Raw genomic sequence first — 15,738 nt, forward strand, 5'->3', positions numbered from 1 at the left:
CTACCAGCATGGAAACTCTCATAACCTTCAATATTAAATAATCGATGATCATGACAAGATTGAAGCCAAGTCTCAGACAAAACAATGATTGATGGTAACTTCTTCCAAGAATTAATATAAGTGATAAAATCGTCGAAATTTCTATTTATACTGCGTATATTCTGATGCACTATGGTTCTATTACACCATCTTCTGCTAAGGAGGATGAATTTATTTCATCTATACCTAAAATATAACTACAGCTACTGGTACCTTCCATTATGAACAAATTAAAGTACATTTTATAATACTATTACGGGTTGAGCAGTATGGGGCCACCCTGACCAGGTTCCAATAAACTCAAGATACAGTCAAACTTAATCGGTTTGCGAAATGAACGATATCGGCTTTTTAGAAGTTCAATTATGTACGTCTGGCTTAGAGGACGGATAGTATCCTCCCCCCCACAAAACCAAAATCGTCGAACAGGAGCGTTTTGTATGAGCTTATCGGGATAGAAAGACTCTATACAATCAGCAGTGACATGCACTCTATCGAAAGAGCCCCACTCAACCACCTCCGCACCAGTATTGTCATCAGGTGGAAGAGACACCTGAAAAGGACGCTTCTCCTCTGGCCAAGAAGTGACGAGTATTCCGTTATACTCATACCAAATGGGGAGACGTAAACTCCCCACGCTTGCACGAAGCTTCGTGAGGATATTACGAGCTGTCAAAGACTCGAAATACTCCTCCCTGCCTAGACACCTTACACCAAAACGATCCTCCAATGGAAGGTCATTAGTGACAAGGATGCCAGAAGCACGGCGATCCAAAAACTCATCGCGAGAAACAGTTTCAGCCTCAGATAATTTCTCGACTACCATCTGAGTCATCCCAAAATACTCAGGATGAGCCAAAATGGCGTTGGCAGCATCAAGATAATAACTGGCTTTGAAGTCGTCAAATGTAACAAAGCGTTGGATGTCATCCCGATTAAAAGCCGAATAATTAGCATCAAGAGACAAACCAATGATATTGAGAGCGTAATGGTTGGAAAGGGTTCCATCCAATACGATTTTCCAAATCTCCTTAACGTCATAGTTCTCACCATCAGTTCTGGCCCTATCAAACAAAATGCCAAATATCGAAAAGAGCCTCTGAACCTCAGCGCTCACGACACTCTCAATCAAGGGCTGCCTGGGTATGAGGTCACTAGGAAGATACACTTTAGGCATTTGTCTATACAATAGGGCCAATGAAATCAAATCAACATTACAAGTAATAGGCGAATCTTTAGCCAATAATTCACAAGACAAATCTGTTTTTGTATTGTCAAGCACGTCGAGGACTGGGTCGGGTAGCCTAAACCCAGTTTCCCCTGTCCTTCGGATGTGCTCGTTCAAATTAGAAATAGAACAAACATACTGGTTTCCCAATCTACCAAAATAAGTAGCTATAGTCAACACTTCCACTCTGAAAGCAAGTTTTTCAGTGAGGAGAGAATTAATAGCTCTTTCGATCTTCCCAAGGATGGGAGGACGACCCACAGGTGTGGAAGTCCTACACGATCCCATAGGGATAAAAGCTTTGACTCCCCCATAACAAGGGAGGGTAGCAATGCTCTCATACAGAGCGCCACCTTCGATGGGGGGCCTAGGCTCGCACCCATCATTTAGCCAGCCCTTCCCCGTCGGATCCGTCAAAAGCTCTTTAAACGCGTTCACAGTAGCATAACCTTTAGCGTTTTCAGCCATATCCAAAGTATAAACATCATCAATGAGCAAACCTTGGTAACGGAGGTACTCTCCGATAGCTGTGTCAAGCTGCTCAGCGTTTTGTATAGAGATATTCCGACACCTTGGACTGCATGAAAGTAACAGCTTAGCACACAATACAGAAAAGAAATCAAGCGCTATGATCTTTGGATTGAAAATATAACTTACTTCCAAGACCACCTGACTAGGTAGTGACCAAGTAGTCAAAATGGATTTGATGTCGTTATAGTTTCTGTCAGATAATTCCATGGCTAACAATGGAGACGTCGGGTCGGCGGTATTGCCTTTGACTCTCGTATTGTAGCCCATAACCGTCGTATCGAAGTCAAGCAACTCCACAGTAGGTATGGTGAACGCTCCAGCATATATAGTAGAGACGGCACCAAGCCTCGGGATAGGTCGCAATACATTTGCAAGATTGGCAGGATTAGCAGATCGAATCCATTGAATATCGGTTCTGCCCCCTTTGATGTCTTGATTGAAGTCCCTTTGAGTCATTTTCCTTTTTACGAATTTCTTTGTCCATTCGACGAGTGCCATATCAGGCTCAACTATCCACTGTTGCAGTTTCGTTTTCAAAGGCTGAAGGAATACTGGTACAGCAATGGGGATAGTTCGATCCCGAGAAGTCGATTTATCAGCTACGACAAAAGGACGAAGCTCGTCAACCATCACACGTAGCGGTTCATGAACAAAGTTGAGTACACTTTTATCAAATCCAATATCAACAAGTTCCATGGTAGACAAACCGTGGTAAGTCTGGCCAGGAGACATTATGTAATAACAATAATTATCCTTTACAAGCTTTTCGAACTCGTGTCGTAACCTGTTCAGCCACTCACGATAATCCTTGAATCCAACCTTAGCATGCTCAACCCTCTCCTCCATTAAACACCATTCACCATCTGGATCACAATGGAAGAAGAGTACGGGAGGGAGAGACTCAACACGCCTTGGCATCTCGATACGTACATCGCGCAATGACAAAACGGAGGGAGCCCTCTCAACCGATAAAAACCCGGTAGAAACCAGGTTTATGTTGAGCAATTGTATAAGGTCTGTAAGACTAGCAATTCTATCCATTCCAAGAGAGACAGGTCGAGCAGCTCTGAAAATCTTATGACCAGAGCGTGCCTGAGCTGCCTCAGGAGAAACAACGGATGGAGGTGGTGGGTTTGAGGCTTCCAAAGACTCACCCCTCCCAGACACCTCTTCAATCCGGATTTGTTCAGAAGCCATCGTTCGAGCGCTCTCAGAATGAGAGTGAAAGAAACTCAAGCACAGAACCAGATCCCCATTTACACAAGCATCCGCAACACAAGCAACAAAGAATCCGATTCACGATGTTGCTCCAAGAAAGCAACAAGGCCACTCAAGAATTGACTGATCACAACTCCATGCCATCTATATAAGCAAAGAATACTAAATTTATAATTCAAAAGTTCACACTCTAAGAAAATGGAGTCAGATCCATCAATAATTATACTATCAATTTTAGAGCATCGAAGGCCACTCTCCACTGAAACATAAACCATTATACCTGATGCAGCAGTAAAATCACTACCAGCATGGAAACTCTCATAACCTTCAATATTAAATAATCGATGATCATGACAAGATTGAAGCCAAGTCTCAGACAAAACAATGATTGATGGTAACTTCTTCCAAGAATTAATATAAGTGATAAAATCGTCGAAATTTCTATTTATACTGCGTATATTCTGATGCACTATGGTTCTATTACACCATCTTCTGCTAAGGAGGATGAATTTATTTCATCTATACCTAAAATATAACTACAGCTACTGGTACCTTCCATTATGAACAAATTAAAGTACATTTTATAATACTATTACGGGTTGAGCAGTATGGGGCCACCCTGACCAGGTTCCAATAAACTCAAGATACAGTCAAACTTAATCGGTTTGCGAAATGAACGATATCGGCTTTTTAGAAGTTCAATTATGTACGTCTGGCTTAGAGGACGGATAGTATCCTCCCCCCCACAAAACCAAAATCGTCGAACAGGAGCGTTTTGTATGAGCTTATCGGGATAGAAAGACTCTATACAATCAGCAGTGACATGCACTCTATCGAAAGAGCCCCACTCAACCACCTCCGCACCAGTATTGTCATCAGGTGGAAGAGACACCTGAAAAGGACGCTTCTCCTCTGGCCAAGAAGTGACGAGTATTCCGTTATACTCATACCAAATGGGGAGACGTAAACTCCCCACGCTTGCACGAAGCTTTGTGAGGATATTACGAGCTGTCAAAGACTCGAAATACTCCTCCCTGCCTAGACACCTTACACCAAAACGATCCTCCAATGGAAGGTCATTAGTGACAAGGATGCCAGAAGCACGGCGATCCAAAAACTCATCGCGAGAAACAGTTTCAGCCTCAGATAATTTCTCGACTACCATCTGAGTCATCCCAAAATACTCAGGATGAGCCAAAATGGCGTTGGCAGCATCAAGATAATAACTGGCTTTGAAGTCGTCAAATGTAACAAAGCGTTGGATGTCATCCCGATTAAAAGCCGAATAATTAGCATCAAGAGACAAACCAATGATATTGAGAGCGTAATGGTTGGAAAGGGTTCCATCCAATACGATTTTCCAAATCTCCTTAACGTCATAGTTCTCACCATCAGTTCTGGCCCTATCAAACAAAATGCCAAATATCGAAAAGAGCCTCTGAACCTCAGCGCTCACGACACTCTCAATCAAGGGCTGCCTGGGTATGAGGTCACTAGGAAGATACACTTTAGGCATTTGTCTATACAATAGGGCCAATGAAATCAAATCAACATTACAAGTAATAGGCGAATCTTTAGCCAATAATTCACAAGACAAATCTGTTTTTGTATTGTCAAGCACGTCGAGGACTGGGTCGGGTAGCCTAAACCCAGTTTCCCCTGTCCTTCGGATGTGCTCGTTCAAATTAGAAATAGAACAAACATACTGGTTTCCCAATCTACCAAAATAAGTAGCTATAGTCAACACTTCCACTCTGAAAGCAAGTTTTTCAGTGAGGAGAGAATTAATAGCTCTTTCGATCTTCCCAAGGATGGGAGGACGACCCACAGGTGTGGAAGTCCTACACGATCCCATAGGGATAAAAGCTTTGACTCCCCCATAACAAGGGAGGGTAGCAATGCTCTCATACAGAGCGCCACCTTCGATGGGGGGCCTAGGCTCGCACCCATCATTTAGCCAGCCCTTCCCCGTCGGATCCGTCAAAAGCTCTTTAAACGCGTTCACAGTAGCATAACCTTTAGCGTTTTCAGCCATATCCAAAGTATAAACATCATCAATGAGCAAACCTTGGTAACGGAGGTACTCTCCGATAGCTGTGTCAAGCTGCTCAGCGTTTTGTATAGAGATATTCCGACACCTTCCATCTACTTGGAAAGACTCCATTTCTCAGTGACAGGTCAAATAAATATTTCAACGGTCTTATTAATAGCTCACCACAACCCTTAACAATGAACGAAGGAATACAATCAGGTCCAGGAGCTACTCTAGGCTTTAATCTTTTGATTGCAGATTGAATACTTTTCTCCGATAATGATGCAACTTCCAGAGTACTATTGGCTGTATCATGCAAAAACTCAATTCCATCACCCTCCTCAAAGCAAGCGGTGACTGGTGAGAAAACAGATCCGAAATAATTGGCGAACCCTGAGGGAATTTCATCTCCAACAAAATGTTTGTCATGCAGAGTCATTTTCTCACAAAATCCATCGGACTTGCGCTTCTCATTAACAAACTTCCAAAAATTCTTGGAATTGGAACCGAGGTCAGACTCAACTTTCAGCAAATAATTCCGATAGGCAACTGCAATCAAAGACTTCAGTTCCCTTCTCAGTCTTACAAATTCATCTTTGTAACGAACTGAAGATCGCTGTTTACGTGCACATTTATTCTTCCTCTTAACCAAGTCAATTATTTGGCGAGTGAACCAAGGCGGATACTTAGACCTCTCACTTGAGATGCTTTTAAGGGGGATCGTGGCATTAAAACACTCATAAATGACACCGTAGAACCAGTCAACGGCCGCATCAACATCCTCAAATCTGTACAAATCATTCCAGTCATAATCTCTGAGCAAATTATACAGTGCAAAATAATCTGCTCTATGGAAATCATAGACAGGAGGAGCATTAACGGGCGATCGCCGTTTCACAGAAATTCCAGTTATCAAACTTATATTTAGGGCTGGATGGTGCTCAATATCCTCTGGTACCAGTGCATTAGAGTCATGCTCAACGTTTATAACGGGTAAACCACAAAGAACCAAATCTAGAGTGCGTAGGTTAGAGTTTTTTATTCCATTGATTGACTTCAAGTCAAAGAAATTTAGAAAATGTCCTAACCTCTTAGCTGCTACCGAACCATTGTGAAGATCATAATTACAATCTGTTACTTCAGGCAAATTAAAGTCACCAGCAATAAGCAGTCGATCTCCAATCAAGTGGACATATCCTTCAATACAGTCAAAGTACTTTCCATAGCTCTCAGAATTGGCAGAGTTGAGGAAGTAAACAACATTAACATATATAGGACCATCCCTATCAAATATTTTAATCATCAAGCTCTCAAAACTCCGACAATCGAAAGATGAGTTGATGTTGACACACTCTTCAGAACGGATTTGCTTACGAACCGCTATCAGAACTCCCCCTCCCCGACATGAGTCACTTCCGGGGCGATCCCGGCGATAGACGACATATCTTTCATCAAAGACCTCATTATCAGAAAAACCAGAATTCAGCCATGTTTCAGTCAACAAGATCAAGTCATACTCAGAAGCAAGTAAAGATTGTAATAACACATGAGTTTTGGTCCTTAAACCTCTCACATTTTGATAATAAACGCTCAATTCCCTAGAAGCCATAGCAACTAATAATCAATTACAGCCCACCCCTAAACTCAACAAAAATTCCCAATCAAGCATCATGCAAATGATACACAAATATGTGCAAGTAATATAACCAATTGATTAAAGATTAATAATGTTTAGAATTAGATAAAAGAGTTCTGAATGTAAGCAAATGAGGATGAAAAGATGATTTAACAATAGAAAAATTGGAATTTAGAACTGATTAATTAATTAATTAAAGAGCAATCACGAATACTCACAAGATAAAAATGGAAGAGAAAAAGAAGCTGAAAAAAGAAAGGAGCTGATGATATAGAAGAATTAATTAATCCAAAGAGCAATAAGCAAATATTGATTTGAATAATGATAAAAAAATGTTTAGAATGAGTTGGAGTTGAGCAAATAAGGAAGAGAAGATGATTTTACAAAATAAACTTATTAATTAATCCAAAGAGCAATAAGTGAATGCTCTCAAGATAAAATAACAGAGAAAAATCTGTATGAGATAGAAAAAATATCCCACCCGGGACCACCAACAGCCTAAGCCTCCAACCACACAGCCTAACCCACAACAACTAAAACAGAAAAAAAACAATACAAAAAAAAATGTGATTGATTTTCTGAAGGAGCATCGATGTTTAAAATTTTAACATCAAACACCAGTAATTTCTGTTGACAACAAACGGTTGTGATAATAGTCCAGATAATAATCATTATCATTTCCATAGTTTGACAGCCTACTTGGCATTACAAAATGAAGGAATGCTCATAGCACTGTCTCAACACAGCTATTGATACATTAGCTAGGATAGAAACGCCTACATTAGGTTTAATTCAACAATGACAATAAAATATAATATTCTACTGGAGCAGTCGATAAAAAAATAATAATAATGGATGAGAAAAAAAAATATATAGGCCATATGAGTGTGTTAGGTGGAAGCAAACTCTATCTAATCCATATAATACTTCATTGGACTCTTATCAGCCTATCAGCTATGAACTGCAGCCTATCTACTTATCAGCCTACTACCTCCGAAAAAGTATACCATGTTACTAATCTGACATTAATGTTCAATCCCGCTAGATGAAACAAAACAATATCCTACTTCGTAAGTATCTCGATTGATTGAATGAACTTAAAATTATCACTTATAGTAATTAAAAGTATTTATATAAATAGAAAGGTCGTTCGAATAGTCACAGCTCGAACGGAATATTCAATAAGCTGGTGGCTTAAACCATATAGGGAAACGAAATTCTATAATAAATTTGATCCACGAAACACTATAACTTTTACAGTATATAGCTAGAAAAAATGGATAAATAAATTTCCAATACAAATAAGCACTTTGAGATACTATTTAAATAATCATTCCATATGAACAGTATATTATTCATAGATAAAGTAATAACCATAGAGATTTCTGCCTAAACTGTAATGAACCACATTACAATCAGCGAGAATTTATATAGATTGATCCATTAAAAGAAAAAAAAAACAATTTAGACAAGGGTGACACTCTTAAATTCCTAAAATATATACATAATTATGATACAATCATAAATAAGTTTAAAAAAAAAAAATAAAAAAATTTCTTTACTTCATTTATAAAAAAAAAAAAAAAACCTAAGCACGGAAGAAAGAATTTATCAATGTTATCATTAATATTGTATTCGTTAAGCAAGGAGCAAAATTACTAGCAACAAGTACAAAGAGACAAAAATGTTTTCAAAAATAATCAAGAACAGATAAACTAATGAAAGAATTCGAGTTCATGAACGGGAATCTTCTATAACTTGGGAAAATTCAAGTCTTCGGCATTCTTTACAATATTTGAAGCTCCATTGACATCCTTGCGAATTTCAACAATTATAACGAAACACAAAGAAAGATTTTATCATTTGTATCTCACGAATTTGTTCAACATAATACAACGAGTACAACGAATTAATTCGACATCAACTAAACACTAAAGACAAATTTTATTGTACGTAACACGCGAATAATTTCAACAAATATAATGAATCAACTGGAACCAATCTTTATTGTTCGATTCACAAAAATAAATTTAACCAAATATAACAAAAACTTATTTCACCGCAGTGCGTCTCGCGTTCGAGAGTAACCGTTCACTCAGGAGTCCATCGCTGACTGACTCGAGGCCCATCCATAGACATTACCCTAGCCTAAAACGCATGGAAAACTCACCTTTTTCTCACGGTAGAAAAAGAGTGAGAGCTCAAAATTGGATGGAGAAAGAGATAGTTCCTCGTGGAAAACTGTCACCAGATTGCAGTTTTTTTCTCCACAAGGCAGAAGAACACGCACAATTCTTATATTCTAAAACGCAATAATCTATTTCTCACACTAGAGAAAATTGAAATACCCTTACGTCTAGAAAAAAATGAAACATTAGAAAATTCAGTCCGATCACGCCATCGAGTCCAAAGTTCAATGATTTAGATTGGCATATCATGAGAAATAAAAATTTAATTAATCCACCTCCTCTCAATAATTCTACCCATCACAACTGACTGAAGTACTTTCGATCATCTGCCATTGACTGCCAAGGCCCAGAATGTGATATTTCATTGAATGCCCTGATGTACTTGGACGACAGTAGTCTCTATCTTTGTCTTCAATTTGTAGAAGTTCAGTTGCAAGTAATTCACGAAAATTTCTTATTTGTATTTTACTTTTTGTTACAGTATTGTACACAATACATGCATTCACAAGAGCAATCCCTAGCAATACCAAGTTTCCTATACCACTTTACACCTTTGCGAAGAGCTGTAGCATAGGAGGCCACCGATCAGACAAGTCAATTTTCTGTTGAAAAATAATTTTATCACAATTAGATTTCACCTGTGCTAGCCAAGTTGTTTGAGAGGATTTTACTGAGTAGGCTTACACCAATCATTGAGAGACAGCACATAATTCCAAATCACCAATTTGGTTTCAGAGTGAAACACTCAACGATAGACCAAGTGCATAGGATTGTCAATATAATAGAGAAGTGCCTAGAAGAGGAAAAAGTTTGTTCAGCAGCTTTCCTTGATATAGGGCAAGCTTTTGATAAAGTGTGGCATAAAGGTCTTCTTTTCAAACTGAGAAAAGTGCTACTAAAGCAATTTACAGATATATTACAATCCTATCTGACTGACAGATTCTTTAGAGTCAGACATGAAAATTCATATTCTGATTTGATGGAAATAAAAGCAGGAGCTCCTCAAGGAAGTGTTCTAGGACCATTTCTCTACCTACTCTATACCAGCGATATTCCCAGTCTTGATGAGAATACCACAGCAACATTTGCAGACGATACAGCCATATTATCAGTAGACAGTAATATTCATATTGCAACAGAAAAACTACAGAGATCCATCAACGAAATTTAAGATTGGACTAGAAAGTGGAAGATTAAACTAAATGAAGCAAAATCGATTAGCATCAACTTCACCAATAAGAAGGATCTGCCCATACCAATAGCAATCAACAACCAAGTTGTACCATATGCCAATGATGCCAAGTATCTAGGTATGACCTTGGACACAAAGCTTCGCTGGAAGGCACATGTCAAGAAGAAGTGAGAGGAGCTTGGAATCAAATATAAGAAGCTGTATTGGCTGATCGGTAAAACCTCCTACCTATCAATCGAAAACAAAGTACTTCTGTACAAACAGATATTGAAGCCAGTATGGACGTATGGTATACAACTTTGAGGGTGTACAGCAACATCAATGTCATACAACGATTCCAGAACAAGGTGCTAAGGAATATTGTGGATGCTCCTTGGTATGTCAGGAACAGCGATCTTCATAGAGACCTGCACGTCGACCTTGTGTCCACCGAGATCCAGAGGCATGCGGAGAGGCATGAGGGGCGATACAGCTGCTAGACAATGGAGGGTTGGTGCGGAGGCTCAAGAGGAGGAAACCATATGAGCTAGTGTAGTGCTTGTTCAATTAGTGTCCAGTGAAAGAGCAGAGCAGTGATTGAGTGAATCCAGCTTCTATAGTACAGTCAACAAGTGTACATATTAATTAAATAAACTGTATCAGTAAGAATTTCTAATGAGATATTCGTTGTTAAAATTTTCAAGTAGTATATAAGGGTAGAAAAAATTAGCTCATCAGTCACCAGACTAGATAGCTATAGTATTGACAATAAAAAAACATCAAGACTTTGCAAACTTGCTTCCGGGAAGACAGTCAGTTTTTATCTTTTGCAGGGTTGAATAGTATTCTCACGGAACTGTATTGCTCCGTCTCCACGTGGACCGCCGTCTCGTTGGTGGAAGGGGTACATAATTTGCGTGGAAAAGATCAGTTCCAATCAAGCCACGACCAGAATCACATTAAAAACCCAGAGGTAGCCTCGGGCATCGAGGGCTCAAAATTAACGAGTTACATGTGGTGAAATATAATTGTATAAATTTTCAAAATGTTTAATTCGTCCGATTTAGTGAAGTTATTTAAACTATTTTGAATTGAGTATGTTTTAGATAGTTTATTATGAATAACATTGAAATAAACAAAATCAACGTAGTGTAGTGCAAAGTTTCAGTCGTGATGAGATTAATAGTTTTAAAGATAGTGAGTGCAATTATATTTTCTAGCTCATGCTAAAACCCCTTGAATGACCGAGTCCCTAGATTTATACATTATTTGGAATAGAATAAATGAGTAAAGCTCACGATACCTTTGTTAACAATTAGAATCCCCGATCAGTTAGCAAAATCTATAGGGCAGTTTTCTTGAGTTATTGAATGTACAAAGAATTGTTACAGATTATTTATTGTCAAAATTTCTAGTAGTTAGTTCAGATAATAAAATTTACAATTCTAAAAAATGCAAAAGTTTGTTATAAATGAAGTCGCATGACTCGCCTTTATTATTTTAGAGATTTTTCTACCCCCCATTTGGGACGGTTATAAAAATTTATCAAAAACATTTTTTCTGATTACCCTATTAATTTTTGAGATGCAAGCGCTCAAATTATAAATTTTTGGGACAGAAAATTTTTAATTCGGTAAGAGATAAATTTATGACATTTTTAGGATGATTTATTCATGGTATTATTGATTGAATTTTAAAAGATGACTGAAAATAACTCAATCTTGAGTTATTTTTGGTAATTTTCTGAAAACTGATATTATCCTAAATATCCATGAAATTATCTATTATTAATTATTCAAGCACAGATTAATTGAATTTTATTTGTTTTATCAATTTCTCTCCAAGATTGATCATTCTATCACTGTATAACTAATCTCGTGTGTCAATCTATACAATCTGCATGTGTATTGGATCTACATTACTATTTGTCTATCAAAACGCTTTAAATAATATTATAATGTTATCAAATTTGGAAAATAAATTTAAATTTTATCCAAATGAAGTATTTCTTATCATGGTATCATTTGTTTTAGATAATCATGAATGCATTTTTATTAATTATAATTTGTTTTACAGTATTGAATTAGAATAGAGAGAATTATACAATATAATTAATCATAATAGAAAGTCCCACACAAAAGTAACTCACTACTTTCTTACCGTTGTAAGCCCCTTTCTTGGCTTATATTTATTATCCAGAAACTTGAAAGCGTCATAGGCAAACCAATTTCACATAGGCTCACATAAATTTCATCTCTTCCTGAAAAAAAGAAATCTAGAATGTATGAAAATATGTAAAATACCTACAATTTATGAGTGATGGTACTGTATACATACAGTAAGTTGTAAATACTTTCAATAATTTCACAAGTCCACAAATTTAAATTTACTAGAAAAACTAGAATTACTTTGAGAACTTTATCATAGAAAATTTCACAGTTCTGTCGAACCCAGACACATTATTTATATTCGGGGCTCTACCCTGAATAACAAAAATAAAACTAATAATATAATTTCTTAAAAAACCTTTTACTTTTTTCAAAATTCAAATAACAAAAAAACATACCTATTTAAGAAAATTTATTGATTTTTAAATTTTTCAATAATTCAAGTTCTAATATTAATATTTATAGCTTTTGTGAAAGCTGAATAATAATTAAATAAAACATAGTAGATTCGTTGTGCAAAGCTGTGAAAGCTGAATAATAATATTAATAGACTAAAAATAATAATTTACTAAAACAGTAGATTCGTCGTGCAAAAAAGGGACGATGCGTTCGGGGGGATTTGAACACGGGACGCATGAATGGAATGTCAGAGCTCTAACCACTAGACCATCAGTTACGATGAATTGAAGAAAGAAATATCGGTTACTCCAAGAAATGCATTGTTGACTTGTTGTCTACGCAATTCTGTCTGGAGCAGTGTAAAAATGTACGAACGGAATTTACAAAATAAACATATAGTAATGTTTTATTGAACATAGAATACTGTATATAATTATATGATTAGAGTTAAATTTAGAATTCAAAGCACATTGATTTAATATTTGAGAAAGCTATAATATAAATTTGGAAGTTTTAAATCATTACACAGGTTTCTTTGTATTGAGGCTCAGATCTTCAATACAATTCAACTGTCTTTGTCTCCTATTATAAATAATAAACTAGCTGTACTGAAAATGTTTATCATACAATAAAAATTGAATAAGATTCTTCATCAATTTGTTTAAATAATTCAACTTACCTTTGCCGGTACTTCTGCTATTTGTAATTTTCAGTTTCTCTCGCCGGTATGAAGATTGAAGATTTTGAATTTTTTTTAATGTCTTCTTTTGAAATATTAAACTCCTCTGATATTGCTCTCCAAGCATCTTCCCTGTGTTGCTTTCTAAAATGAAGCTTGTGGGATGGATCCCACAAAATTGGTTTCTCACCATACGATTCTATTATTCTTAAAAGAACTTCTTCACTCCACTCCATTTCGAACTGACCGCTTGAAAAATGAACTAACCTCAAAAATGTGAAATGTTCAACCCAGCTGATCGGGTGACAAAATATTAAAATAATCTTACCAGGTGATTGCTGAGTAGCCTAATAATACATTAGGTTAATTAATTATATGTTTATATAATGAATTGATAATAAATATTATGATTATTGCATTTATTTTAATATTTTATTATAAAATTTCATTCTTGCCAGTGTTTCAAAAGGTGAAAGGCTTGGTTGGGAGTACGGCTTCTTTCTTCTAAATGCTAATATGTCGGTACCTATTATAATAAATGCTTTTATAACTTTATATTATTTAATTTAATTATTAATTTTTATAATTTTATTTGCTAACACAGAGATCGTAGCTATATTAACAAACATTACAAACAAAAACGTTGAACACGCATGCTCAACTATTGGTTCATTCGACGTTCGACCTAGGAGCTTGCCAAGCGCGACCTCTGTTCTACACGCTCTTCTCGCGTTCCCCGGTCGAACCACTCTTGCACCCCGGTCGATCATCAATCGCTCTGCTGGAGTGACGTTCGGTCTTGGAGCAGAACGAAAGTCTGTACGCACCTTAAGACTGACAAACATAACCACAAATACTCAATTTACAGAATCCTAATCGATTTTTCACTCTATCGATAGTTAGTGATCGATTTTGTGGAACATCGTTGTTATTTCACATTTAACAGCTGACGAAACAGATGATTTATTGTGTCACTCATCCATGAATGACGTGGCTCTCTTAAACCAAGTCAACCTGGGGCCGCGTCATTAAAATTTGTATGACACATAAAAATTTGATATTTTGAGGTTACATCGCCACTATGATGATATCACTTAGTAATAATATCATTTCAAGTGTTAAATTATGTAAATAATTGAAAAAAAAGTTGTGGCCCCCAGTAATAAATCGTGTCCTGGGCTATGGCATCCAGTGAAACAATATTGTCATTCATTTATGAATGACTTGGCAGTCAATGTGTTATATAATTAAAAACTTTTACTTACTGACTGAAGTTTTTTCGATCGTCTAGCAATCATTTTCAACACTGTTGAAAATATACTGCTCAGTTGTTGCTCCTTGATACAAATGAAAATCATACGCTATTCCATTGCTACCACAAACAACATCTTTTATCCCATATTTGCACGGTTTATTCTTCATGTATTGACAAACGCTCAGCTGCCCTCCAAATGGTATCATCTGCTCATCTACACACAATGCGGTTTGTAATTATTGCAGTTGCCTACTGCGGTTACATACTGCATCATATAGGGGACGTACTTTCCAGAATCTGTCTTCTGGATTCTCATCTTCCAAGTTGTTCACAAAATGAATATTCTTCCTCAGTTTGAAATAACGGTTGAATTATTGTCTTGAATCGACATTTGAAGTCTATCTTGAGGCCGCTCAGCTTCTGGGGCTCTGGCTCCCCAGGCTCCTCTTCATTTTTAATTAATTATTATTTTAAACGTTCACTACGAATCCATACCGGTATTATGTTCAGAACGGACTTTATAAGATATTTAGAACGGAAATACGTAGTATTTCAGAATTGTTAAACTGTTAATCAATCGCCGTATCTCAGCGCTGTTCAGTGTCTAAACTTCTCCAATTCAAATACACGAAACTTGAGTATTCGCAATAACTAGTAGGAATTTAAATCGCGAAAATGAAATCTTATCTCTTTCAGGCACAGAAAATCAGCTTGCTTTTTGTACCCTACATGCACAGAAAAATTTTTGCTCAGCTACTTGTGAATAAACATGTGATTTCCATCCAATATAGTCAGAGTAACATGGGAAAAATGTTAAAAAATTTTTTACCTTCTAGTTATTTAAATATGGGGAGGTTCAAATTTCAGACCACAATGCAGCAAGAGTGACAATATCATTATTGAAAAATAACTTCATGCAGAGTACTTATACTTAGCTGTAGGGTTATAGAAACACCTCATTTACTCATAGCTGATATTTATTCCTTGAATACTGTAAAGCTCTTCCTGGGGGAGTCACTCTCACCTCCAAGGATAGGACGATACACGTATAAAGAATCAGATGTGGAATGTAAATAGTCCCACGTTACTGGCCAAATCATGTAGTGCTGTATTTAAATGCCTCACGTTGTGTCAGCAAATCGTGTAAAGCGGTTTTTTACTCGCCTCACATACGTAGAGTGAATCTTGCACTG

General features: G+C 36.9%; 1 protein-coding gene across 1 annotated transcript in view; it reads left to right on the forward strand.

Moving 5' to 3' along the window:
• Positions 1-15,537, forward strand: part of LOC111046464 (40-kDa huntingtin-associated protein) — a 53,350-nt gene extending 37,813 nt beyond the window's left edge. The window contains exon 8 of the mRNA XM_039433058.1: positions 10,878-15,537. The gene's annotated coding sequence lies outside the window, so the exon portion shown is untranslated. The remainder of the gene's footprint in view (positions 1-10,877) is intronic.
• The last annotated feature ends 201 nt before the right edge of the window (positions 15,538-15,738 follow it).

This window comes from Nilaparvata lugens, chromosome 7 (genome assembly GCF_014356525.2).
Source record: "Nilaparvata lugens isolate BPH chromosome 7, ASM1435652v1, whole genome shotgun sequence".
In the NCBI taxonomy this organism is placed as follows: Eukaryota; Metazoa; Arthropoda; class Insecta; order Hemiptera; family Delphacidae; genus Nilaparvata; species Nilaparvata lugens.